The 27,127-nt window shown below is 44.3% G+C and overlaps 1 protein-coding gene across 1 annotated transcript in view; it reads right to left on the minus strand.

Annotated features, from left to right (window-relative positions):
• ASTN2 (astrotactin 2) overlaps positions 1-27,127 on the minus strand; it is a 1,029,079-nt gene that overhangs the window by 585,636 nt on the left and 416,316 nt on the right. The window lies entirely within an intron of this gene.

Here is a 27,127-nt window from a genome sequence, read left to right on the forward strand (position 1 = left end):
GAAAATGAAATAAATTAATGTGGACAAAGTGCTTAGCCAGTGCCGGATTTGTCCTAGGAAAGAATGATTGAGTGCATTAAGTTCCCTGCATACAAACAAGTTCTGTTCCCAGAGCACGCTCGTAAGTCCAGTTTGTTCATAAGTCCAACAGGGTGAGCCTTGTACCCAACTTTTACAGATGATGATATTCACGTGAACTAACTGATATGACTGGACATGTGAACGCACGTTCGCATCTTTGAAAGTTCGCAACTTGAAGGTTCGTTTATAGAAGACTTACTGTATTAAAATTTAAAATACAAAAAGTTTTTGTTTCTGCCACCCATGCATCTCCCTTGAAATGGGTCACTAATGGCCCACAGGGGACAGGCAGATGATATCCATGGGAAATACTGGCTGAGTGTAAAGGAAATGGCATGGTGGCCCCCTGGCTTAGGTTGTTTTATTTTATTGTATGAGGGATAGAGAAAGAGGGTGAGAGAGAAAAGGATGATTCAAAAGATCTGTAGCACCTCCAAAACAAAAAGCAGCACCCATGCAATGGAAAATGCCTTAATGCTGGGAAACAATAAGGAAAGGTGGAGCTTGGGGTGAGCTGGGTGCTGCGGGCTCTACTCACAGGGAGCACCTGCAGCCCAGCTCCAGCCAGCTCAGGTCAAATGGGTCTAAAGGTAAGTGGTGCTAGGTTTTCATCAGAAGAGGCAGAAAATTCAGATTTTTGCTGTGATCAACCAGCGTGAAAATGATGGTTGAAATGTGTTCTTTAAAGCTTATGTAGGCCAAACAAAAGACTCTAACTTGGCAATCTAGGCTCCAAAATTGCTCCTTTTTAACGTGCATATACACAGACACATATATACAGACAGCCATATGTGGATTAACACACATATATACACACGCATATGTGTGTATTCATGCTAAGTTGCTCAGTCGTGTTTGACTCTTTGGAACCCTATGGACTGTAGCCCTCCAGGCTCCTCTGTCCATGGGATTCTCCAGACAAGAATACTGGAGTGGGTTGCATTTCCTTCTCCAGGGGATCTTCCCAAATCAGGGACTGAATGTAAGTCTCTTGCATCTTCTGCACTGGCAGGCAGGTTCTTCATCACTAGCACCACCTGGGAAGCCCACATACACGTGAACTACATACATATTTTCTTTGGGGTCATGTAATAGAAGTCCACTGAAGGTGATGGCACGTTAGGCATGAACAGTGTATATGTGTAGCAATACAGTGCAAGTGGAATTTCATGGGGGGGAAGAGGGATAAAAATAGTTCAAATAGGATCACAAATAGGCTTCACAAAGCTGGACACAGAACCACAAAGTGGTTCTAGATTTATGGCAGGCCTAGAGACCTCAGCAGGAGGAGATTTTAAATTGTTTCAAAATTAGCATGACTCAGCTTCTCTCCCTGCATTGCCTTCTCTCTATATCACTATCAAGTGAAAAAAAAAATCTTTCATGAATGCAATTTAAATTTTCCAAAGAAGGACTCAGTTAATAGACTTCCTGCGGATTTGGCAGCAACCTGTCAGGTCATATCAGACCCTGCCAGCTAACCAATGTCAGGCTCATCTGGGCTCTGGTACCCAGCTGTGGGCCAATGAAGTGAGCAGAGAGCGAGGACCACTTCAGATACTACCTGGCTGCCAGGAGCTAAGATACTCTGAAAAGGATGCAAGCATGGCAGGCAATGTTGTCTTCTCTAATTCACACACACGGTATAATTTATATCATCATATAGAAAGAGTTTCTAAATAAAAGCACAGCGGACAACATGGTTTTGATGAGGATGAAGAGGACTCTGTGTGAAAAGCATAAGGAGTAGATGGCATCAGGCTCAGAGATAAGGGAATGACCACATTTGAAGTTAGCCTTCAAATCCTTGGCAGCTAAAGGGAATAAAAAAAAAAAAAAGAAAAAAGAAGAACAAGAAGAAGAAGTCTGCTGGATTCCATATTTCAAATTTTCTGGCAAGGGATGATATGCAAATCTATCTACAAAGCCATATTTTCCCCTCTGGAACTAAGCCCGAGCAGAAACATGTCACATGGGTCCATGTGCAAGGCACTGAACGTCAGTATCAACTACAGATTTTTCTTTTGAAAAGCACAGTCATGCTGTTTAAATGGATAATTCTTGTATTTATTCTCACTAAAGACTGAGGGATGGATATTGAATTATGTCCCAGGGCTGAGTTTGGCTAATCCCACTAGTTTAGGGAAGTGACACAGCACGGGGATGAAGAGAACAGAGCTGGCAAGACAGGTATTGAGATCTTCAGTCTGCTACCTACTGGTTCTGTAAGCTTGGACAAGAAAACACATCTCCGTCAAAGCCTAAGAAAGAGGTAGATATTGATTTTCCTTTCACAGGGTTGGAAAAAAAAAAAAAAGATAAAGACTAAATGAGACAATGCATTTGTCTTGGGTCAGGTTCACCAGAAATCAGACTCAAAGTCAGACAGTGGGATGCAGGAGGTTTTGGGGGGTGTTCTCTTGTTGGGACATGAGCAAAGTGGGATGGGGCAGAGGGAGAAGTGGGATTGCATGCAGTTACAGCTGAGGCCATGGGAAGCACTGGAGCAGAGACGGTCCTTTAGACTTGTGATCCAAATCAAGACAAAGGTGTTAGGTCTTTGTATCTCCAACACTAACCATCATAGGGGCAGAGACATCCCTGGGAAGGGATCAAAGTTCCGGTGAAGTACTCCTTTTCAATGGAGGGCATTTCTCCAAGAAAGACTCAGAGTGCTCAACCGTCAACATTTCAGGCAGCTGGAGGGATGAGTGCCCGTGTTCTAATAAGCGATTTGGAAGCAGTGTCAGAACATCCACTACAGCATGTGAAGTCCCTGGCACACGGCGAAATCTCAACTTGCTGGAGCTATTTTGACTACTATTTAAATTTCTTCTGATCTTGGAAGCTCTGAAGGCACTACTGATTAACAGATCTTTTCAAATATGAGAAACATGATTCTCTTCGGAAGTGACTCACCCAAAAGCAAGTTGTCCTCAAAGTCTTTAAAAAAGATAATATGTTGGTTTTAATGACAGAAGGGAGTTACTATCCTTTGAACATACTATTGGGTCCAGATCCTGGGATGAGCATTCACTTAATCTTTAGAAGAACCTGGCAGGATAAGTATGGCCACCTTTTACAGACAGACCACATAAGGTTCAGAGAGACAGATTGATTTAGTCAAATTTGCACAACCAGTAAGTGGCCAAAGTAGAAACTTAATCCAAGTTTTTCAGCATCCAAAGCTAGGGCATGCCCATTATCCCAGATTATCTCGAGAATCGAGGCTGTGGTTGGGTATCAGGCAGAGTTGCCTTCCTTGGTCCTTCTACTCCTCTTTAGGTAGTCTTTACCTCCCCCTTCAGTGTGTTCCTATCGTGTTGAAGGGCTTCTGCTTTCTCTGATACACTGTGACTTCCTGCAGGAAAGAAGTCATGATTCATTCATCAGTCCTTATCAATCCAGCCCCCAGTAAAAGATATGGCACATACTAGGAGTTTGGTGAGTATCTGTTGAATGAAATAATGAAATTAAAGTCCCATGCTTGACTAGAGAAAGTGTAGCTCACTTTATGATGGAATTAGGAAGCAGATATGCTTCTGCCTTGATCCCGAAACTTATTTTTTTTTTCCATCCTGTGGGGCTTCTCAGGTGGCTCTCGTGGTAAAGAGCCCACCTTCTGATGTAGGAGACATAAGAGACTCAGGTTCGATCCCTGGGTTGGGAAGACCCCTTGGAGGAGGATATGGCAACCCCCCCGCCCAGTATTCTTGCCTGGAGGATCTCATGGACAGAGGAGTCTGGTGGGCTACAGGCCATAGTGTCGTACAGAGTCGGACATGAATGTGGCGACTTAGCATGCACGTGTGCATGCACGCATGGGAGTCAGAATGCAAGACTAGCCCTTCAGAGTCTCCCTAATTGCAAACCAAAACTTGAAATCTTTCATCATGGCTTCTGAGCTCTTGTTCACTCAGAGAACTGAACTTCTGCTGTGGATGATGAAAGTAGAGATGCTAGAGGGACTCAGTATGAAAGGGCAAGGATATGTACCAGAAAGCGGCCACATGAGAGTGAGAGAAAGTGACTGAGAAGTCTAATCAAGGGGTAAACCACCTCCATTCACCCAACACTCATTAAACCGCTCCGAGTAAGAAATAGACATAAAGATTCAAAGACAGACTGACTCCAGCAAAACTGTGGAATAACAAGGGAGATCAAATGTATGCAGTGGGTGCTCAGTGGCTCAGTCGTGTCTGACTCTTTGTGACCCCACGGACTGTAGCCTGCCAGGCTCTGCTGTCCATGGGATTCTCCAAGCAAGAATACTGGAGTGGGTAGCCATTCCTTTCTCCAGGGGATCTTCACAAACCAGGGATTAAATCCGGGTCTCCTTCATTGTAGGTGGATTGTTTACCATCTGAGCCACCAGGGAAGACCAATGTATGCAGAGGTAGATACAATATCCTCCATAAGGAGACCCCAGTTTGATTGCTGGGCCAGAAAGACTCGTTGGAGAAGGGATAGGCTACCCACTCCAGTATTCTTGGCTTCCCTTGTGGCTCAGCTGGTAGAGAATCTGCCTCCAATGCGGGAGACCTGGGTTTGATCTCTGGAGAAGGGAAAGGCTACCCACTCCAGTTTTCTGGCCTGGATAATTCCATGGACTATATAATCCATGGGGTTGCAAAGAGTTGGACATGACTGAGTGACTATCACTTTCATTTCCCACAAAAACATCTATATCTGTTTCATTGACTACACTAAAGCCTTTGACTGTGTGAGTCACAACAAACTGTGGAAAATTCTTCAAGAGATGGGAATACCAGACCACCTTACCTGCCTCCTGAAAAATCTCTATGCAGGTCAAGAAGCAACAGCTAGAACTGGACATGGAACAATGGCCTGGTTCACAATTGGAAAAGGAGTACATCAAGGCTGTATATTGTCATCCTGCTTATTTAACTTATATGCAGAGTACATCATGAGAAATGTCAGGCTGAATGAATCATAAACTAGAATCAAGGTTGCCAAGAGAAATATCAACAACTTCAGATATGCAGACGATACCAGCCTTATGGCAGAAAGTGAAGAGGAACTAAAGAGCCTGTTGATGAAGGTGAAACAGGAGAGTGAAAAAGTTGACTTAAAACTCAGCATTCAAAAAAACTAACATCATGGGATCTTGTCCCATCACTTCATGGCAAGTAAATGGGGAAACAATGGAAACAGAGGTAGATTTTATTTTCTTGGGCTCAAAATCACCACGGATGGTGACTGAAATTAAAAGACGCCTACTCCTTGGAAGCAAAGCTGTGACAAACCTAGACAGCATATTAAAAAGCAGAGACATCACTTTGCTGACAAAGTTCCATCTAGTCAAAACTATGGTTTTTCCAGTAGTCGTGTATAGATGTGAGAGTTGGAACATAAAGAAGGTTGAGTGATGAAAAATTGATGCTTTTGAAATGTGGTGCTGGAGAAGACCCTTGAGAGTTCCTTGGACTGCAAGGAGATCAAACCAGTAAACCCTAAAGGAAATCAACCCTGAATATGCATTGGAAGGACTGGTGTTGGAGCTGAATCTCTAATACTTTGGCCACCTGATGCAAAAAGCTGATCTACTGGAAAAGACCCTGATCCTGGGACAAATTGAGGGTAAGAGGAGAAAGGGGCAACAGAGGACAATTCCATTTCCTTCTCCAGAGGATCTTCCCAACCCCAGGGATTGAAGCCGAGTCTCTCGCATTGTAGGCAGACGCCTTACCGTCTGGGCCACCAGGGAAGTCAAGTAGATATAAGGCAAAGGTAAAGGGGGAATTGGAGAGGAATTCAAAGTGTAGCTTAAAGACTACACTTCGAAGAAGTGCAATAAAGCTACACTTTGAAGAATGCAATAGAGATCAACAAACTAGACGAAAGTTGAGGTGGAATTTGCTTCTGAAGACTTGTGTTCAGATCCGGCTCGATGCCTCTTAATCTCTTTAATAATTACAAAGTAGCTGACTCAACTAACAGCTGTATATGCTGTCAAAGATTCATTCACTCATACCTTTGTCCATTTAACAAATAAAGAGCCTATTAAGTGTTATTTCCTATCCTTATGCTCTGGATGAGCAAAATATGGTGTCCGCCCATGAGAACTTATTGTCCAGGAAGGAAGAGAGGAAGTTCAAGGCAGCAAATCTTATGAAAAACTACATCTTTCAATTCTCCTTTTCTTATCTTCCCATCTAGATTGTGAATTTCTTGAAGACCACGCCTTATATAACTATAGTCACCAGAGTGCTTACAGTGTAGTGGAGGTTCTGAAGGTGTGTGTGTTGGTGTTGGGGTGTGTGTGTGTAGAATGAGGGTGGGCGAATGGAGAGAGTCGTAAGTCACAGAGGAGCAAGCAATTCTCCCTGGGTAAATTCTAGCAGTACTTCGAGAATAAATCCATAGGAAAGGAATAAAAACACCTTTCTCCAGGTATTTCATACACCTTTAGCTTTCCGATGGACCCCTACTTTATTTTCTTGACTTAGGATCAAAAATATCCCTGTTTGGATGCTCTGAGATTCTTCTTCGTGCTCACATCAATTTCCTCAGAGAGCAATGACTCTGAAATGAATCTCTTCCAAAATCTCAACTTCAAAATGTCATGTTTCCTTATTTTTAAATATATACATATTTTTCTCCCCCTGGCTGTAGGAATATACATCATCTAATTAGCCAAATGGATTTTCAGTTCAGCCCAATCATTTCCTTATCTCGCATCTGAAGCTCAGCATTGCTCAGGGGACCACACGGGCATGGAGGTCCTTATTAACTCTGATCTTCAATTACATCGATTATAAGCCTGCTCCTGTAATTGTGCAGCATAGATCAGGGGTGAGCCGAGGAGCTCGGGACACTCCGTGGTGGAGTCGGGAGAGCCAGAGGCACATCAGCCCCCAAAGACATAGAAAGCTACGGATGAGAACTAAAAATACCCCGGAAGGAGGTGTCACCAGACAGAACTGCCGGGGGAGCCAGACAGCACTGCAAATCCCTTTCGTGACACCTCCCATCATGACAAGACCTCCGAAAACCATAGAGAGAAGATTTGAAAAGAAGGCTCTGGTCACGGTGGACAATGAGGAGCCAAAGAGGGAAGGACTGCATGGCTGAAAGATGGTCTTCAAGAATGAAGCTCAGGGAACTCTTTTAGCCCAAAGTTTTCAGCTCTCCCTTCTGTCCCCTCTTTCTTTGGGTGTCATACAATCACAGGTTTCCTTCTATCTGTTACATGATGTAACTCCATGATGACCCCATCTGACTTGGACCTGGGGGGACTGTCTTTCCAGGCACAGAAGGGAAGACAAATTATGGGGGAGCAGAAATGAGGAGCCCATCTCACCTTCAGCCCCACAAGATCCCTGAAAAATGCACTCCATCCTACCTCACCCTTGATCCCCCATCCACAGAGCCCCAAGCCAGGCCTGAATGCTTTCTGCCACCAGCCTTGGACTGAACACTACTTAAGGGGTGATCACTCTGTAAACGTGAGGTTAAAAACAACAGCTCGAGGGTTTGTGAGAGTGAGCAGAGACCGCATGGTAGCTGGGGGTACTCAGTCTTGGGGAGACAGCAACAGCTCCTCTAGGGTCATGGGGTAGGAGGGTGGGGGCTGGGGGGGTTGGTTCTTGTACAGTCACCTCTGAAAAGGGAATCTGCCACAAACTTCAATGCCTAACCTGAACTTCTGCTGGCCGCTCTTGTTCTTTCTGTCATTCTGTTCTCTTCTCCTTGGATCAACTTCAACCTGTTTCTCTGGAATGTCTCTACCTGTCATGGGCTGAGTTGAGTCCACCCTGAAATTCCTTAGTTGAAGTTCTAAAGTCTAGTGCCTCAGAATGCGACTGTACTTGATGACACGACCTTTTAAGTTTTTTTTTTTTTAATTATTATTATTATTGTGGAAAAAGTCACATAAAACATACTATTTTAACCACACTTAACTGGTCAGTTCAGGGGCACCAAGTATATTCACAGTATCATGCACCTCTCATCATCATCCATCTCCGAATTTTTAACCTTCCTAAACTCCCCAGTTTAGCTAGTGTCTGCATTCAACACCCCTTCTCACCCCACCCATGTCCGGGGCATCTATCAATGTACTTTCAGACCATGAATTTGACTATTCTAGGCACCTCACATTGTAGTTTAGTTGCTAAGTCGTGTCCAACTCTTTTGCGACCCCATGGACTATAGCCCACCAGGCTTCTCTGGCCATGGGGTTTCCCAGGCAAGAATACTGGAGTGAGTTGCCATTTCCTTCTCCAGGGGATCTTCCTGACCCAGGGGTCAACCCCGAGTCTCCTGCATTGGCAGGCAAATTCTTTACCACCGAGCCACCAGGGAAGTCAAGGTATCTCATACGGGTGGAATCAAATAGTATTTGTCTGTACCTCATGTCTATTGCAACCCACTCCAGTGTTCTTGCCTGGAGAATCCCAGGGACAGAGAAGCTTAGTGGCCTGCCATCTATGGGGACTCACAGAGTCGGACACGACTGAAGCAACTTAGCAGCAGCAGCATGTCTATTGTAATGACAGGATCTTTAAAGAGATAATTATGGTTAAATGAAGTCATGAGGGTGAGCCTACATTCTATTAAAACTGTAGATGTCCTTCCAAGAAAAAGAGATTAGGATACAAACACCCACAGAAGGAAGACCATGTGAAGATCAGGGAGAAGACAGCCATCAGACAGCCATCACCAAGCCCAGGAGAGAGGTCCTTAAAAGAAACTGACCCTGACAACACCTTGATCTCGAATGTTAGCCTCCAGAACCGTGAGGAAATAAATGTCTGTTGTTTCAGCCACATCACCTGTGGAACTCTCTTATGTCAGCCTGAGCAAACTGATGTATTACCTCTTTTTTGACAGCGACTTATCTTTTAAGCCTGGCATTTGCTCAATTTAATAACTTTTTATTTTGTGTCATGGGTCCCTATGGATCATTTCTCAGAATAAAATTTTCAAATATATAAAACATAATGCATAGTATTATAGAGGAAACCAATAACTGAAATACAGTTCTATCTGTGGGCCCCATGGGGGTTCATGGGGTCCAGGATACAAACCCTCATTTGAGCGAAGCTATTTTCATTCATTCCACAGGTGCCCAGTCCACTGCCTGACCTGGTTCCTAGCACTCCCAACATCACTGGATGGGAGAGGGAACAGCAGTTTGGTTGTGAAAGTGAAAAGTGAAAATGAAAGTCACTCAGTCATATCCAGCTCTCTGCGACCCCATGGACTGTAGTCCATGGAATTCTCTAGGCCAGAATACTGGAATGGGTAGCCTTTCCCTTCTCCAGGGGATCTTTTCAACCCAGAGATCGAACCCAGGTTTCCCGCATTGCAGGCGGATTCTTTAGCAGCTGAGCCACAATGGAAGCCCACTATACGTAAAATAGGTAAACAGTAGTGGCCTACTATATAGCAGGGAACTATACGCAATATCTTTTGCATGTGTGCATGCTAAGTCGCTTCAGCTGTGCCTGATTCTTTGAGACCCTATGGACTATAGCCCCCTAGGCCCCTCTGTTCATGGGATTCTCTAGGTAAGAATACTGGAGTGGGTTGTCATGCCCTCCTCTGGGGACCTTCCTGATCCAGGGATCTCTTATGTCTCCTGCATTGGCAGGCAGGTTCTTTACCACTAGCACCACCTGGGATGGCTTCCCTGGTGGCTCAGACAGTAAAGAATCTGCCTGCAATGCAGGACACCTAGGTTCCATCCCTGGGTTGGGAAGATTCCCTGGAGGAGGGCATGGTCACCCACTCCAGTATTCTTGCTTGGAGAATTCCCATGGACAGAGGAGCCTGGTGGGCTAACAGTCCATGGGGTCACAAAGAGTCAGACAAGACTGAGCAACTAAATACGACACAGCACAGTACCACCTGGGAAGCCCCATTATCGTGCAATAACCTATAATGGAAAATAATCTGAAAAATAATACTAACTGTTCACTTTGCCATACACTTGAAACTAACACAACATTGCAAATTAATGAGGCTTCAATAAAAGTTAAATTAAAAAAGAATAAAAGAGTAGATTCCATGGAAGAAAGATGTCATAAGCTAGAGATCCTTCAATGAGAAGATGAAACGTTAATATATTTGTGAGGCCCATGTCATATAAGAGACACTGAAGAATCCATCACTAGATGTCCCAGAAAAGGAAGCATGGATATAGACAGCCCACCGGTATTCTATGTTAGAAAAAGACATACTTCCAAATAAACTTGTTTCAAAGTGTTGCTCCCTCTCCCCATATAGAGGTCAGGCAATTGTGTTTCTACCACTTTCTGTCTTCCCCATCTCAAATTGTGATCAAAGTCTGGCTAAAACAGATTGCCACAGAATTCCACAGGCTTTTACATATCCCGGCTCTTGCTTCAAAGTTGAGTTAGGGGTGTTTGAGTCTGAACAAAAGAGGTTTGAAGTGTTGAAATCTCAAAAAATTATTTCTCTCCCCAGGGATATAACAATTTGGTATCAAGCTAGGCAGCAGGGAAAAATAACAAAGTCATAAAACACTTCTCGTTTTTCTTTAAGTAACTTAAAATTTTAAAGAATAATTGTGGAGATTAAAGGCAGCTATTTACTTTTACTTTAATAATTCAGTTATTTTGTCTCCCTTTTTTTTTTAATGTCTTAATTAATTCATTGGGAATTTATGCATCAAACCTAATCTTGGTATCAGATTTCTTTTTGATCTAAGATCAGTGCTTCTTGAATGAACCTGATAGACAGTTGCTCAGAAAACTCAAAGATCCTTTAGCTCTGCTTTGCTAATATTGAAAAACTTTCTTCTCTGTCAGTTGCTCACATAAGCCATGAACTTGGGTGGAAGGCAAAGGTCTGGACTTTGGAGTCAAACAAGCATGGATTACATCCTAGCCCAGGCATTCAATAACTGTGTGACCTTGGAACAAATCACTTAATCTTGGCAGGGCTCCTCAATTTCCGTATCTATACAACAGGAATAGTTGTTTCATGGAGCTTCTCTGACTACTAAATAAAATATATTTGAATTGCCTAAGGACAGGACTGTGCCTGGCTAGGGCCTCTGCATTCACTATTCCAGGGAATAAAACTTACACAGCAAAAATGCATTCTATGCATAATTATATTAATACTTCTATCCATGTGTTCAGTCGCTCAGTTGCGTCTGACTCTGTGCCCCCATGGACTGGAGTCTGCCAGACTTCTATGTCCATAGAATTTATTCAGGCAGGAATCCTGTCCTGAATATTCTTTGGAAGGACTGATGCTGAAGCTGAAATTCCAATACTTTGGCCACCTGATGTGAAGAACTGACTCCTTAGAAAAGACCCTGATGCTGGGAAAGACCGAAGGCAGGAAGAGAAGGGGACAACAGAGGATGAGATGGTTGGATGACATCACCAACTTGATGGACATGAGTTTGAGCAAGCTCTGGGAGTTGGTGGTGGACAGGGAAGTGTGGCGTGCTGCAGTCCATGGGGTCGCAAAGAGCCGCACATGACTGAGTAACAGAACTGAGCTGAAGAATCCTGTAGTGGGCTCCCATTTCCTACTCCAGGGGATCTTCCTGATTCAGGGATCAAACCCATGTCTCTTGCATCTCCTGCACTGGCAGATGGATTCTTGTCCACTAGCACCATGTGGGAAGCCCTTGTCTATCAATTTATGTTATTGTGTATTTCATATATACAACTGTATAATTGAGTGTGTCTATGTATATATGCTTGCATATGTTTGCTGCTGCTGCTGCTAAGTCGCTTCAGTCGTATCCAACTCTGTGCGACCCCATAGACGGCAGCCCACCAGGCTCCCCCATCCCTGGGATTCTCCAGGCAAGAACACTGGGGTGGGTTGCCATTTCCTTCTCCAATTCATGAAAGTGAAAAGTGAAAGTGAAGTCGCCCAGTCGTGTCCGACTCCTAGTGACCCTGTGGACTGCAGCCTACCAGACTCCTCCATCCATGGGATTTGCTAGGCAAGAGTACTGGAGTGGGTTGCCACTGCCTTCTCTGCATATGTTTACATACACATAAACACAGATAATTCTGTGAAAAATTGTATCCTATGTAGATGTTACTCCTGGAGTTGTGCAACATGGTAGTCTTGCCTGGGAAAGAGTCAGATAATAGCTTTATTTAAAAAAAGAAAAACTTTCTGCCATCTACCCAAGGATGCTCATTTCCTCTGTGTGGATTCATGGCTTATCTCAATAGCACCTCCTCTGATTTTTTCAATTTCCTGGGGCAAGTTGGGTAGGGCAGGAACAAGCGCTACTACCTTAAGATATGTTGCAGGAACTCTGCTCAATAATTTGACCTATATGGGAAACAATATTTTTTTAAAAAAGTGGGTAGATGTATGACTGATTCACTTTGTTGTATAACAGAAACTAACACAATATCGTAAATCAACTGTGTGCGTGCTCAGTCGCTTCAGTTGTGTCGAACTCTTTGTGACTCTATGGACTGTAGCCTGCCAAGCTCCTCTGTCCATGGGATTCTCCACACAAGCATACTGGAGTGGACTGCCATGCCCTCCTCCGGGGAATTTTCCCGAGCCAGGATCAGAAATTAACTATACTCCAACAAAAAACTGTTCAAAAAAAGATGTGTTTCAGAAGTGAGGTAACAATGTAGAGGCCCTAGAGAAATGCCTGGCACATGTTAGGTTCAAAAAATGTGTAATGAAAATACAAAATGTGTGGCTAAGGCATGACTAACTGGATGAATTAACAAATGCATGAATGCCCCGCGTGATTTTCCAGATCCAGCAGTTTAACTATGTTCCATGACCCATTTCCCCCTTCTTCTAGTCCACCCTTTTCACGAAATATGCTTCTTTTTGCCTTTCCTAAGGAAGCTGCATGAATGTCAGGGGCTGTTTGGCAAAGACGACTCAAAACTGCGAGCACTAAGAATAACCATATTAGCAATTCCTCCCAGATCTGTTTCATTACTACGCTGTGGGTTCGATGCCAATCGACCAAATCAGGGCCAGGCACCTGCCTGCTTTTGAGTCTCTCACTGTCACTGCTTGCACGCATGCACGCACGCATGTGTGTATGCGTTCCTTTCTCTCCAGATCGCTTACCCTACCTTCTCCTCTCTTCTGAATTCAGTGGGAAAACCACAGACCTTGGAATTGGCAAACCTGAATTCAAAAAGTGCCCTTCCCACTTATTCTTTGGATAACCTTGTGTGTTAGTTGCTCAGCCGTGTCCAACTCTGCAACCCCATGGACTGTGCCTGCCAGGCTCCTTTGTCCGTGGAATTCTCCAGGCAAGAATCCTGGAGTGGGTTGTCATTCCCTTTTCCAGGGGATCATCCCAACCCAGGGATGGAACCGGAGTCTCCTGCACAGCATGGCAGATTTTTTAACCATCTGAACCACCAGGGAAGCCCTTGAATAACCTTGGGATCTGATTAATATTCCATTTCTCAGCTTCCTCATCTAAAAGAAGATGAATAATATTTACCCTGTAGCATTTGCAGGAATATCACATGTGACCATGTGCGCCTTTTCAAATGGACATGTTCTTTATCACTGCTGCTGCTATTAATCTAACTGATCCTAGAAATAACTCTCGAGGGTAAATGTTACTTTTAGCCCCACTTTACAGACAAGGAAATTGAAACTGAAGGGTGTCAAAGGTACATGTTTTAAATTGCACAGCTACGAAGCTGACTGATTTGATTCCAAATCAGAACTCATCCCATCTGTCTCTGGGTCTAGAGCTCTGGCTGTAACACCAGGTTATCTTCTATTCCCCTCACTTCAGGGAAAACCAATCCGCACTACTAAGATGTGGACTGCGTGTGTGTGTGTGTGTGAGAGAGACAGAGAGTGTGTGTGTGTGTGTGTGTGTGCGCGCGCGCACGCGCGTGTGAGTGAGATTTTTGGGTTCTGTCAGTATCCATCTCTGACTATTTCTCTATGTACAGAGCTTCTCTTGGTAGCTGTTGAGACATAAATCAGACCATGCTGAGAGTGTGTATGTGCTAGCGAGAGAGAAATGGCAGAGGGAAGGTGACATAATATTGTAATTCAATACTTAATATCTCCAAAGACATGTAATACATCCTCTTGATATTTCCAGAATATATTTTCTGGAAACTGGACAATAATTCAAATTAATGCTAAGCCTAAATCTAATTGTTTTATGATGCTACAGAGCACTACATGGGGCAAGGCTTCCAAAAACCAGAGGTTCCAACAGTCATGTTGATGGAACAGGTTTCAGACTCTAGCACAGATGAGAACAGCTGCCTAAATATACAATACTGGTACCTGGAGCAACATTACAAAGGAGGCTCGGCTTCGTTCCACGCTAGGCACGCCTACCATGAATTCTGGGCAAGATAAGGAGAGAAAGGGTAAGATTTGTATTTGAGGACCAGATGAAGGTCTTGAGGTTCAAACGAGATAAAGGCTGACTGAGATCTACTTTTCCGGTAGATGTCATGTGAACCGTGAGTTCTTCCACTCTGTCCCCAGAAGGAGGGGGTTGGGATGCAGCTTCAGGGAGCCAGGTTCTGGAGTCAGACAGGACTAGTTGGAGCCCCAACCCTGCCAGCTGACGGACTTATGCCAGTTACCTGACTTTGTGAGCCTCAGGGCTCCTCTTCTATCAAATGTGGACAACAATAACTACCACACCCTCCACACACCACACTGAGATGTCACAGTCAATGCAGAAAGCAAGCTGCTGAAGAATATATGGAATCTGATGTCAAGTTTGAAATGAACAAGCAGTAATTTAGCATGTGTGTGTGTGTGTGTGTGTGTGTGTGTGTGCATATGTGTATGTATGAATATTTGACAGTATAGGAATAGTAAAAATTCTGGAAAGGTCTACATTGAAAGAGTTGTCAACCAAACAGATCAAGGCCAGGAATATGAATAAAGGCATATTTAACACTTACGTCACTCATTCTTGTATTACTTTTCATACTAAGAGCGCTGCTGCTGCTACAATTACTATTGGAAATAGCAGTATATCAACAACTTCAGAAGACTTAGAGAAGGATAAAAGTAATACAGTCAATCCTAAAGGAAATCAACCCTGAATATTCATTGGCAGGGCTGAGGCTGAAGCTGAAGCACCAATACTTTGGCCACCTGATGTGAAGAGCCGACTCACTGGAAAAGATTGAAGGCTGGAGGAGAAGGGGACGACAGAGGATGAGATGCTCGGAGGGCATCACTGACTCAATGGACATGAGTTTGAGCAAACTCTGGGAGGTGGTGAAGGACAGGGAAGCCTGGCATGCTGCAGTCCATGGTGCCACAAAAAGCTGGACACCACAGAGCGATTGAACAACAACAAAATGCATATATTAATAATATTGACTCAGACACATAGTAGGTGGCCGAAACGTGCTTCCTAATTCCTTGTTTGTCATTGATAACTAAGGAATGTGTTCTCCTTCCTTTGAACTAGGAGGAGCACTGGGTAAAGAAAGGCAGCAACTGACTAACTGGCTCTGCTCCTGCTTCCATGCATGACCTTCTTAGCTCATCCACCCCTTTGCCTTTGCTCAGGTTGTTCCCATATCCTGGAGCATCCTCCTCACCTTACCTGTCCTCCCAGATCCAGCCACAGTCAATTCATCTTTCCTGGTTCTCTCTCCTGGAAGTGGCCTGTCCATCTGCCTCAGTGGCCTGGCATATGCAGCTCTCCACTTACATGATTCTCACTATGAATGGATTTGAGTTCAGCACACCCTTACTGAGTATTCCCCATGTGACAAGGTTTAGGCAGGCTGATGTCTTTGGAAGAGACTGAACTATCCAAGGGACCACCCATGTTTAACTCGTCTTCAAATTGTGGTTCCTTAGCACAGTGTATTTGGCACTTAGCAGGTAACCAGTAAACATTTTGGATGAGTGGATGGAAGGACAGATGGATGAAGTGACAAATGGTGTTTTCAACTCTTTGAAGAACACTGCCTCAGATGTTACCTGAGAACAAAAGAAGGAGATCAAATGAGTCAATCCTAAAGGAAATCCACTGTGAATGTTCATCGGAAGGACTGATGCTGAAGCTGAAGCTGCAACACATTGACCACCGGATGTGAAGAGCTTACTCACTGGAAAAAGACCCTGATGCTAAGAAAGATGGAAAGCAAAAGGAGAAGGCGGCAGCAGAGGAGGAGGTGGTTGGATGGCATCATCGACCCAATGGACATGAGTTGGAGCAAACTCTGGGAGATGGTAAAGGACAAGGAAGCTTGGTGTGCTGAAATCCATGGGGTTGCAGAGAGTCAGACGTGACTTAGCGACTGAACGAGACCACAGTTTTCCCCCTATACTTTCCAACGGTGTTTCAAATTCCACCTGAGACTGACTAATGAGTCTTAGCAACAGCTAATGTTTGCTTAGCATTTAACACACTGTGTAAAGACTTTACACCCAATATCTTATTTGATACTCACAGTAAGAGGGCTTGGGGATTCTGGAGTCAGACAGATTGTGAGTATGGGCAAACTTACTGCCAGCTTTGGGACTCAGTTTCCCCATTTGAATAGAATTAAAATAATAACAGTAACTACCTCTAGGGTTACTGTCAGGAAGAAGAAATTTAAGGAATGAAAAAAAAAAAATGAGAGTAGTTGGTATTCGTTTATACTCTATCTACATGCATATTTGTTCCACAAAGTTATTCTCATTCCCATGTCATATATGAAGATACTGAAGGCAGAAAAGAAAGTTTACTGCCCAAGTCCACATAATTGTTTAATTAGAAACCTGGCATTGAGTCCAGATACCCAGACTCTAGGTACTGTGTTTCATCTAAAACTGGCACTTTACTTTTCAGCAGTCGGTGGAGTTTAAGTCTGAACTCGTTTATTCACATGGTTGGCAAAAGTTTATTGAGCACCACACATATGCCAGGCCTGATTGTAAGAACTGGGTATTCAGCAGGGAACACAAAAGACGCAGCCCTACAGCACTTGGCTATAGAGAGTGCACAAGAGCATTAAACAAGGAAATGCACCAACACGTACAGGACTACAAGTGAGAAGGAGCGCTGCAGAGAAAGAAGCTCACGGACTGCTGTGAAGACCCGGCGGGCTCTGTGTGCGCGGGGCAGGGGGCAGGAGGAGGGAAACGGAAATGAAGTTTCTTGCAAGTAATAATAATAAAGTGAAGTTCTAAGGCAGAAAATTGTTTGGTTCTATTTTTGATTGAACCAGCAGTATAGCAAATGATGTAAAGTAGGTGATGTGTAAGATTTGGCATGTATTTTTGCTTTTGCTTTCAAACTTAATTGTCTGCTAAGTGTTTGAAAGAGCACAGTTAAATACCCAAACTAGGATTCTGTGTCTGAACCCAACCCCACAGCGTAGTTGACAGTTTACACAACAGGATCAGGTTTTACCAAAGGCCACAAAACAGACCAAACACAGACTAAACATAATTTCACTTTTGCAAAGACCTAGTCAATTTTCTCTCTCCTTTTTTGTTGTTAAAATCATTTAGATGATGATACCCTTCTGTCTTTTTATAGATGGAGAATCCAGTGCGGTGTTTAAGAGCAGGACCATGGAGTCAGGCAGCCAGTTTTCATGTTCCAGCTGGGCCACAAACTAACCCAGTGATAACAATCCAGTTAAATGGGCCTTGGTTCCTCGGCTATAAAACTGTGGATAATAATCTCACAGGAATGTGGGCGGTAATGTATGCAAATTAAATTTCCCTTGTTTCAAATTACTCACTTTTAATGTAAATGAGGTCATCTATGTAAAGTCCTTAAAACAGTACCTGGCACATAATAAATGCTTAATTAGTGTTAGCTATTCTTATACAATTTCCACTTACATATATTTGATAACCCTGTTGTGGAATACAAGGGAATGTTGCCTTGTTCAAAATTAGTTTGGCAAAAACAAACATAATAATAGGAACTCCTGCTTAAGCTTTGAATGTAAGTGCAAACAAAAGCTGGTTCTGTGACTCATTTCTATTTTCTGAATTGCCTGTTCCTCTGTGGACCTCAGTCAGGAGTCAGTCTTTAGCCAGGCCATGGGTACATGCACATCAGATTGTGTGTGTGTTTCAACAAGAACACACAGCTCCTGTTGCTTCCGAGGGCTGCAAAGAAAGGACATTAAAAGTGAGTGATTTGAAACAACTGAAATTTAATTAAAAACAAAATTAAAAGTTGTTCCAAGCCCAGCGCTTCAGCCAGAAAGACTCAGAGGAAATTAGTAAGTGCTACTAATAGCTGGATCCAACTCACAAACCTCCATGAAGAGAGTCGGAGGAGAGAAGACGCATACTCTTTAGATGAAACAATTAAAGATCACTTCTGAGAAATAATCATGAACAGTATCCCAGGGCAAAAAGGAACATCATTCGCTGGTGTGTTTCTTTGTGACTTTCTCATTTCCATTATGGGAAAGTGCCCTGAGATTTCCCCAAGTAGCATCTTCTATGGTAATGGAGAGGGACATTGATTTTAAAAAGCAGACTTAAATGAGTGGGAGATGGAGGGGGGAATTCTTAAAAAAAAATCATTGTCATTCACTGCCTGAAATTCCACCTTACCAATTCATTTATCCTTTGAAATTTCAAATACTCAGCTTGCTTAGTAAAATTCTCATTCCTCTCAAATTATGGATCTCAAACAATGAGCTGACAAGTGTAGTTGGGAACTGGGTGCCAGGATGGTTACATGAACTGGTTTCTGGGGTGCCACTGCGGATGGAATAAGAGTGGGCGATGTAGCTGTGTCTGAGATGGACTTGGAAGGCATGTATCAGTTTTAGGGCAGCTTGGAGAAAGGCAGAGGAAAGGAAGCCATGGGAGGAGCCAGGGAGATACAGGAATTGAGCTGAGGATAGTAAATGAGGGGAGGAGGTAGATGTCAGGGACAAAGGGACCCAAGTAGCGATGCTGAAAGCTGTCATGAACGGTAGCCAGCCAGAAATGGGGTGACCCCGCTTAATTTAAACCCAGTGTGGGTGGACAGGAAATGCCTCTGAACAAAGGAATGCTCAGGAGAGCCCAACTCTGCTGAGCATCAGATGGAAAGGCAAAAGAATGCCTGCGCCATGAAAGACCTGGTTCCTGCCCACCCGTACAGCTTCACCTCATCCCTGCCCATCCAACCATTTTGACCCTGTCCCAGCTTCTCTGTCACTCAAGCGGCTTTGGATTTGCTGTTCCCTCTGCCTGAAACACCTACCCCGCCCCACACTCAGCTTGTTCCCTTCACATCTCAGTTTAAAAGCCCTCTTCTCAGAGAGACCTTCTCTGACCACCCTATCTGAGATAACATTCCAATTCTCCTCTTTGTTTTAATTATTTTATACTGTTTTAATTATTTTCACAGCAGCTCTCATTTCTTTCATTGCCTGGACATATTCTATTATTTTGCTAATTTCCTTTGGTGTCTGTCTCCCGCTGAGAATGAAAGCATTATGAAGGCAGGAGCCTTTGAAATGCTTTTTCTTTTTCCAAGATAGCATTTCTACTGCTCCAGGCCACAGAAGGATCAGGAAATAAATATCTGTTCCACAAGCGAGTATGTTCTAGAAAGATTAAGACATTGTAGGTAAAACGTCTAGCACACTGCACTGCCATGTTAGTTGCACATGATGACTTGCAGTCGATTATTTTCATAATTAGCCAATATTATATTGATCTGGATTCTAATAGTGTGCTTGATTCTGGAAGGAGAAGGATGGTGACGTGAGAAATGTCTGGAAGGGCTCCAAATTCCAATCTGCTGTCTCCCAGTGTGTTTGGAATTCCTGAGACTCCGTAAGCACGTGCTGGTTGTATAGATGGATCTTATTTGGAAAGTGAGGATGGGAAGAGTGTGACACTGGATGTGGCTGAGGGCTGACTCAGCAGATTGATAAGGGAAAGGGGGAAAGCTGAGATCAATTTCCTTTTGCACAAACTAGTCTCATTCCATCCTCAAACAAATTCTTTGAGGAAGTTGATGAATCCATCCAAGCCCAACCTACCCTTAATGATCACCTCAACCTCTCCCTTCTCCAAGAATTCATTGAGATTTATTTTAGTAAGAATTCCCTCTTCTATTTCTGGTGTAGGTTTGGAAACTATGCAGCTAATGTTTCTGGGGCTCAAGACGGGTGTTAAAGAGGCTATCCCGCTGTTAGATCAGGAGATCTAATTCTGGATTTCAAATGAAAATTGTAATAGGGATCATCACCAAATAACACAGTAAATGCCTCAAACTGACTTTTGAGATCTGCTGCTGTTTTTGTTTGTTTCGATGTCTTGAATGGCTAAGAGATCGACCATATACAGAGCTCCCACTCTGTGATGGATACTGTGACAAATTTGGAGGCTATCACGGTGGAGGAGAGAGATCCCACCTGAAAGTACTGCACGGTTCAGTGGGGGTAACCGGACAGGCAGCTTTCCACAGCCCATCATCAAGGTTGTGATGAAGATGAAACAGAGAAGACGAAGCTGGGGCCCTTGTCTCCCCTGCAAAGTCAAGGTGGCCACATCTGAGCTGAATGTTAAAGCACAGAAGAAGGCAGCAGCTAGGGGAGTGGAGGGAAAAGAGGATTTAGGTAAAATGAAAGGAGTGGCTGTAAAGGAAAAATAAAAGAGAACCTGGACCTTCAGGAAACAGCCATCTCATTTGGCTGCAGTGCTAAAGAAACGGGAAATAAGCAAAGATAAGGCTGAACATATTTTCCACTCTCACATTCTACAATTCAGAAAACTGTCAAGCTGGCTGCTTTGCCACATGGCCACGGTGTGGCCTCACCCCTTCGTTCTCTCTCTCGAGGAAGCAGAAGCTGCCATTGTTAATTGATTCCATATTTCAAGTGTGACACCAGTTCCGGTGGCTGGGCCCCTGGGCCTCGCTTCAGGCCTCTGCTTCCACGGCAGGCCCCATGCCCCACATTGAAGTTTCTGTAGGAAAGGCCACCCCTAGAGCCTTCGCACTCACCGGTCTCGTCAGCATCTGTGTGGGGGCCGAGATTGATCGCTCTCTCCATCCTGACCCAAAGGCCACAGTGAAACTTCACCTGAAATATTACTCAAATGATTCAAACCTTTAGAAGCTCAGCCTTCAGAGAGCTGGCAAATTAATTGTGCTCACAGACCACAGTGACATCTCTTGCAAATAATTTCCATCCAGGTAGGATTTGTAAAGGTCCTAAGACCATGTGTTCTTCAAAGTTGCTTGCATTTTTCTTTCCTCCGCCCCCCCCTCCACAAACATAATCAAGAGGTGGGCATCCATTCTTGATCTCACGTAGGAAAGCTGGTGCATGAGCAGAATAGTAATAATAAGTAGCTTTTGGGTATATGTACCGCAACCAGGCTCTTGCATTTAACAACCACTTAATTCTCATGATTCCGGTCTGATTTCTGATGCATTAGCACCCTTGTTTTTTGAAGTAGCCTCACAGGAAAGGTGAAGCTAGAACTGGACTGTGCATTCTGCTGTTAATGTTCATGCTCCCCACAGCTTGGCCAAAGTGCTCTTACTTTGATGTTTGGGGTCACCAACCTCTAAGGGATCCCAGGAAGTGGTGCCAAGCAGCCTTTGACTCTTCCCCTCCTCGGCTCCTCCTTACAATGAACTGCTAAGCTTCCTTGCTGCAGTTGTATGCTGCTGCTGCTGCTGCTAAGTCACTTCAGTTGTGTCTGACTCTGTGCGACCCCAGAGACGGCAGCCCACCACGCTCCCCTGTCCCTGGGACTCTCCAGGCGAGAGCACTGGAGTGGGTTGCCATTGCCTTCTCCAGCTCCAGTTGTATAGGACTCCTTTATCTTCACTCTCACGTCTCTCTTTTTTTTTTTCCACATTATTGGCTGCCCTGGGTCTTTGTTGCAGCATCCGGGCTTCCTAGCTGTGGTACATGGGCTCCAGAGGATGCGGGCTCAGTTGCCGCACATGAGTTTGGTTGCCATGTGTATGTGGGATACTGGACTTCCTGGGAGGCGCAGTGGTCAAGAAGCTACCTGCCAATGCAGGAGATGCAAGAGACGTGGGTTTGATTCCTGGGTCTGGAAGATCCCCTGGAGTAGGAAATTGCAACCTGCTCCAGTACTCTTACCTGGAAAATTCCATGGACAGAGGAACCTGGTGAGCTACAGTCCAGGCTGAGCACACGTGTACACAGACACACATACGTGGGATATTAGTTCCCCAACCAGGGATTGAACCCATGTCTCCTGTGTTGGAAGGCAGATTTTTAACCACAGACCACTGGGAAGTCCTTCAGTCTCACTTCTTGTTCAGACATTAGCAGACAGACTAAATGTAACAACCCCCTAATAAGTTGCTTGCCTTCTGTCTTGGCCCCTCAGACTCAGCTTCTGCACCGTGGTCAGTCCATCCACAGGTCTGTATTGAATTCTGAGCGTGAACTGGAAATTCCACAAGAATAAGACACCTAGAGCCCTTGCTCTTAGGGGTTTAAAGTAGCCTTATCAGAGGCTGTTGTTTTCTAAGTCTCAACTGTGCCAAGACCTTGTCCAGTGCTTCACATATAATCATTCTATTGTACTTGGAGGTGATTTACCGTTATCAAAGATGAGCAAACAAAAGGTTTAGAAATTAACTAACTAATTCCATGCTACACAGCTAGGGAATATCGGAGACAGGTATTGAACTCAGAGTGTGTGAATCTACAGCCCAGACTCTTAACCAAATTAGAGATCAAATAAGCAATGGTGAATGTGTTAAGCGCAGAAAAAAAAGTTCAGGATCATTTCATAGGGAGACCTAACTTACAACAGGAGAGACTGATGAAGATGATGATGTCAATAAAAACTAGTATTACCCAGTATTTCCTATCTGCCAAACATTCTACTAAATATCAGTGAGATATTATCTCATTTAAATTTCCTAAGCAGGAATTAATATTATACCCACCCTACAGATTAAAAAATACACCAGAGGTTTAAGTAACATTTTGCAACATCAAATAACTATTAGTAGAACCAGCAGTTGAGCCCAGATATATCTGACTCTATAGCCTGAGCTCTGAATTAACATATCGCATTGCCTTTTAAGCAACACAAAAGCTTAACACTTTAAGCTATTCACACGTCCTTGCTTAAAGCTCTTTAGCAGCTTCATGACCCTTAAGCCTGACACAGAAACCTCTGCTTTTCTCACTTGCTCCTTCTTTTAGACTTGTGCAAGCCTCATGCATCCCCAGATGCTCTGGATTCTCTCTGCTCTCCTGCCACACCTCTGCTCATACTCTTGCCTCTACCGGGAAGGTCATCCTTCTTGTCCTCTTTCTCTCTCTCCATCTCCAACAGAGTATAGAGTCTTACTTCAATCCCTGTCCATCCAGCTTCCTCTGATGGGACAAATCCAAGGCAAAACAAATCCTCTGGCTCCCTGAACGTTTACCCAGATCTGTCCAGTGGAAAACACCAGGCTTCCCTGGCAACCTTGCTGACTCTTATCTGTATGTCCCTTCTGGTCCAGATTATGATATGCCTTCTATCACTGTCTTTGACTTTATAGATATTCTGTCACTTTAAATAGTAAGTGTAATCCCTTTGGGGGGCAAGCTTAGCATTTACAGAGCATCTATTCGAGGCTATTTTCATACTACTTTCTATTTCAACCTCATCAACACCCTGTGCAGTAGAGGCGAAAAGCTGTACTTTTATAGATGGTGAAGCTGATAGTTCCGAGATGTGAGGTGACTTGTCCAAGATCCATAGTTAGTAAGTGGAGGAGTCCAGATTTGTGCTGGAGGGTTTCTGCTAACCCTGGAGAAGGAAATGGCAACCCACTCCAGTGTTCTTGCCTGGAGAATTCCATGAGCAGAGGAGCCTGACAGGCCACAGTTCATGGGGTCGCAAAGAGTCGGACATGACTGAGCAACTAACACTAAGGCTTTCTGCTTCTACGTCTTGCATCCTTTCCCTACTTCAGGTTCCTGCAGAGCTGATAGTATCTGAGTGAGTTCCAGAGTGTGGGTCCTGGCACTGAGCAGACAGCAGTGTCAGATGGCAGTCCTGCTTGGAGGATTCACTGGTAAAGTCCAAATGAGAATCAGGGTGAGATCAGGGGAGGGAAGCCAGGGAAACTTCAGGAGTAGTCCAGGCTCTGGGGATGGTTCCAGCTAAGGGTGAGATGCCCAGGGACTTTAGCAGAGCTTCAGGAAGTTGCCAACAACTCCCCTCCCTCCAAAACAATAAATAAATAAATAGAAAGAAAAACAAACCAAGGCGATGCTGCTGTAGATATATTTGGCTTAGATAATCTAGAGGGGTGGCTAGGGAGGAAAGCCAAACAGCAAGGCTCTCCTGGGCAGAGACTGGGGGTGGATAGGGTGGGGGTGGTGAGGAATGAGCAGGGGGAGGCAGAGACGCAGAGGGGAGGAACAGGTTTTAATGATTCCCCCCATCTCATCATTTCCTTCTGAATACGATGCATCCTCCCCCTCTCACACTCTCACTGGCATCTGAGATGCTCAAGGGCCCTCGGCAGCTGAAGCTGGGAGTTAGAGACCGAGAGGCATCTTTTCCACCGCAGCCCTGCTACCCACTGCTTTCTGCTTCACACTAGCATCCTGGGGAGCCCATGGTCCCAGCACAAGCTTGGCTATGATCCTTCTAAGCTTTCTTCAAATGGCAACTTGTGGGCTGTGAAAGGTTTGCTCAGCTGCTTCTGCTCCCAAGATCCCTGCTCAGGAGGCTGCCTGGCTACAGACTGTCCCAAAAAAGAGTAGAAAAACAGAGGACTGAGATGCTAAGGGGATTGTTTCATAAAGACTCCGGAGGCCACAAACCCAGTGGGAAGAGTAAAGGGGGACTTTGAACCCCAGTATTTCTCATTCTACTGTTAGAATATGAGACCAGGGAGGAATTTTAAGTACCACCTTTTCCCATTTCTCCCATTTTACAATGTCAAAACCTAGAAAAAGTCTAGAGAAATAGAGAGTTGCCCAAAGTCCAGGTGAATCTGTGGACTAGCTAGAACCCGATCTTGTCATTGAATAATTCTCTGTCTACCACATCTCATGGTTGCTCATTTGTAACGATTCTGCCCATCCCCTTACTGCCTGTGTGATGCTGAAGTGGTCACATAAACTCCCTCAGCTTTAGTTTCCCTTAAATTTACAATGGGGAAAATGCCTGGATCTACTACATGAGGTAGATTCCATGTTGCAATTCCCCTGGTGGCTCAAACGGTAAAGAATCTGCCTGCAATGCAAGAGCCTCGGGTTCCATACTTGGGTCAGGAAGATCCCCTGGAGAAGGAAATGGCAACCCACTTCAGTATTCTTGCCTAGAGAATTCCATGGACAGAGGAGCCTGGTGGGCTACAACCATGGGGTCGCAAAGAATTGGACACAACTGAGCAACTAACACATTACATGTGGTAATAGAATTAAATGAGGTAATGCTTTGCAAAGCATTCAGCATGAGGCCCGGTGCTTAGCAATGTTCTGTAAATGTTACCAATTCACAGTGATGTTACTACCACAATCACAATCAATTGCTGGAAGGCTTAAACAACAGGATGCAGTGACAAGTGTCCATGACCAATCCCCGCCCCGCCCCCCCCTCCACCCCGGGAAGCCTGTGTCATACATCACCCACCTCCAGGGAACATCAGTGGCTCAAGACCCAACTCAGGTAGCGCCTCCTGCCTCCTCCAGACATCCTCTCCTTGGCACCCCATCTCCAGCCTGGGCTACTTGGCTGGCCCTCCTCTGTTTCTCAGAGAACCCAGTGTGTGCCCCCTGGAGATGTACCACACTGCTTGCCTATGCCATCTTCTTGGCAGTGTCTTGCTGCCACCAAGTTGGGGGAGGCCAGAGATGGTGTTTTATCTCTCTCTGCTGCCCCAGCCTATGAGCAGGCTGCGGAGGCTGATGAACTATATTTGTTGACCACAGGAAGCAGGGAGGAAGGAGGAAAACAGACACTATATATGAATCCGGAATAGGTGTTGCTATAACTGAATTTTTAACTATTTAATTTCTTCCTTGGGGCCAAGTTAAGCCTCTCTAAAACTGTACCTTCTACTTACCTGGCCATACCCATGAAGATCTCTTCCCAACTTCTTTATCATCTTCATAAATAATAAAACACTGAACAAACAGAAAGGGAAGGCACACCATTCTTATCATCAGATCTGTTCTCACAGCTGGCCAAGTACTTCCACACTCATCAACCTCACTGACAATGATTTGAGGCAAGGAGCATCACTATCGCTTTTAGAAGAGAAAAATAAGAATCAGGGCAGGTGAATGAATATGCCCAAGGTCACAAAGGAGAAATCAGAAGAAATGGCAATAGAACTCACACCCCTTGGGCCACAGGGCAGCGCACCTGACCTCTGTGCCACACACCCTTCTCTACCCTAGCACTGCACCCTTGCCGCAATGCTGCACCACTTTGTAAACACCACGCCAAGAATTATAGAGCATCCAACTCTACATCCTTTAGCTCCATCCCGTCAAAGCTCCCACCTGCCTTTCTCTCTTCCTAGTCAAAAAGTCAAAGTGGCCTTCTGCTCTCAGCAGCGGAATAGAATTATTTAATGCAAATAAATTAAAATGCCCTACCCCTTGCCACCACTCTCTGCCCCCAGTTCCTACTAATATATTTTTGGACTCGACCTGCTATCAAAACACAGAAATTAGTCTCCAATTTTAGATGTCAAACTCAGTTATCCCTTCTGTTAAGAAGGGAAATTAGTAACAATTCATCCTGGTAGGAAGCCAAGCTAACATTGTAGCACAATATGTCATTAAAAATCCCAGCCCAACTATCTGTTGTGATATCGTTAAAAGCTTGAGCATGTTCAGCTTAGAATGGTTCTATGGTTCTATGGGCTTTGTTCTCTCTCAAGTCCCCTGTCATCTTTAACCTGGGTATCAGTTACTATTTAAGGATTTGGCGCATTTTTTCCTTCCATGGTTTTGTGGATTTAGACTTTTCTAATGAAGAGAGTTGATGAAAGAAAAAAAAAAAAAAAAAAAGAAAAAAGGATTCCACTCTAGGGGGCCTCCACAGCTCCCAGCACCAGCTCCAGGCCATTGCTAAGCAAGCTGTCCATTAAGTACAAGAAGAGGGAAAA

This window comes from Bubalus kerabau, chromosome 4, assembly GCF_029407905.1.
Source record: "Bubalus kerabau isolate K-KA32 ecotype Philippines breed swamp buffalo chromosome 4, PCC_UOA_SB_1v2, whole genome shotgun sequence".
NCBI classification, from domain to species: Eukaryota; Metazoa; Chordata; class Mammalia; order Artiodactyla; family Bovidae; genus Bubalus; species Bubalus kerabau.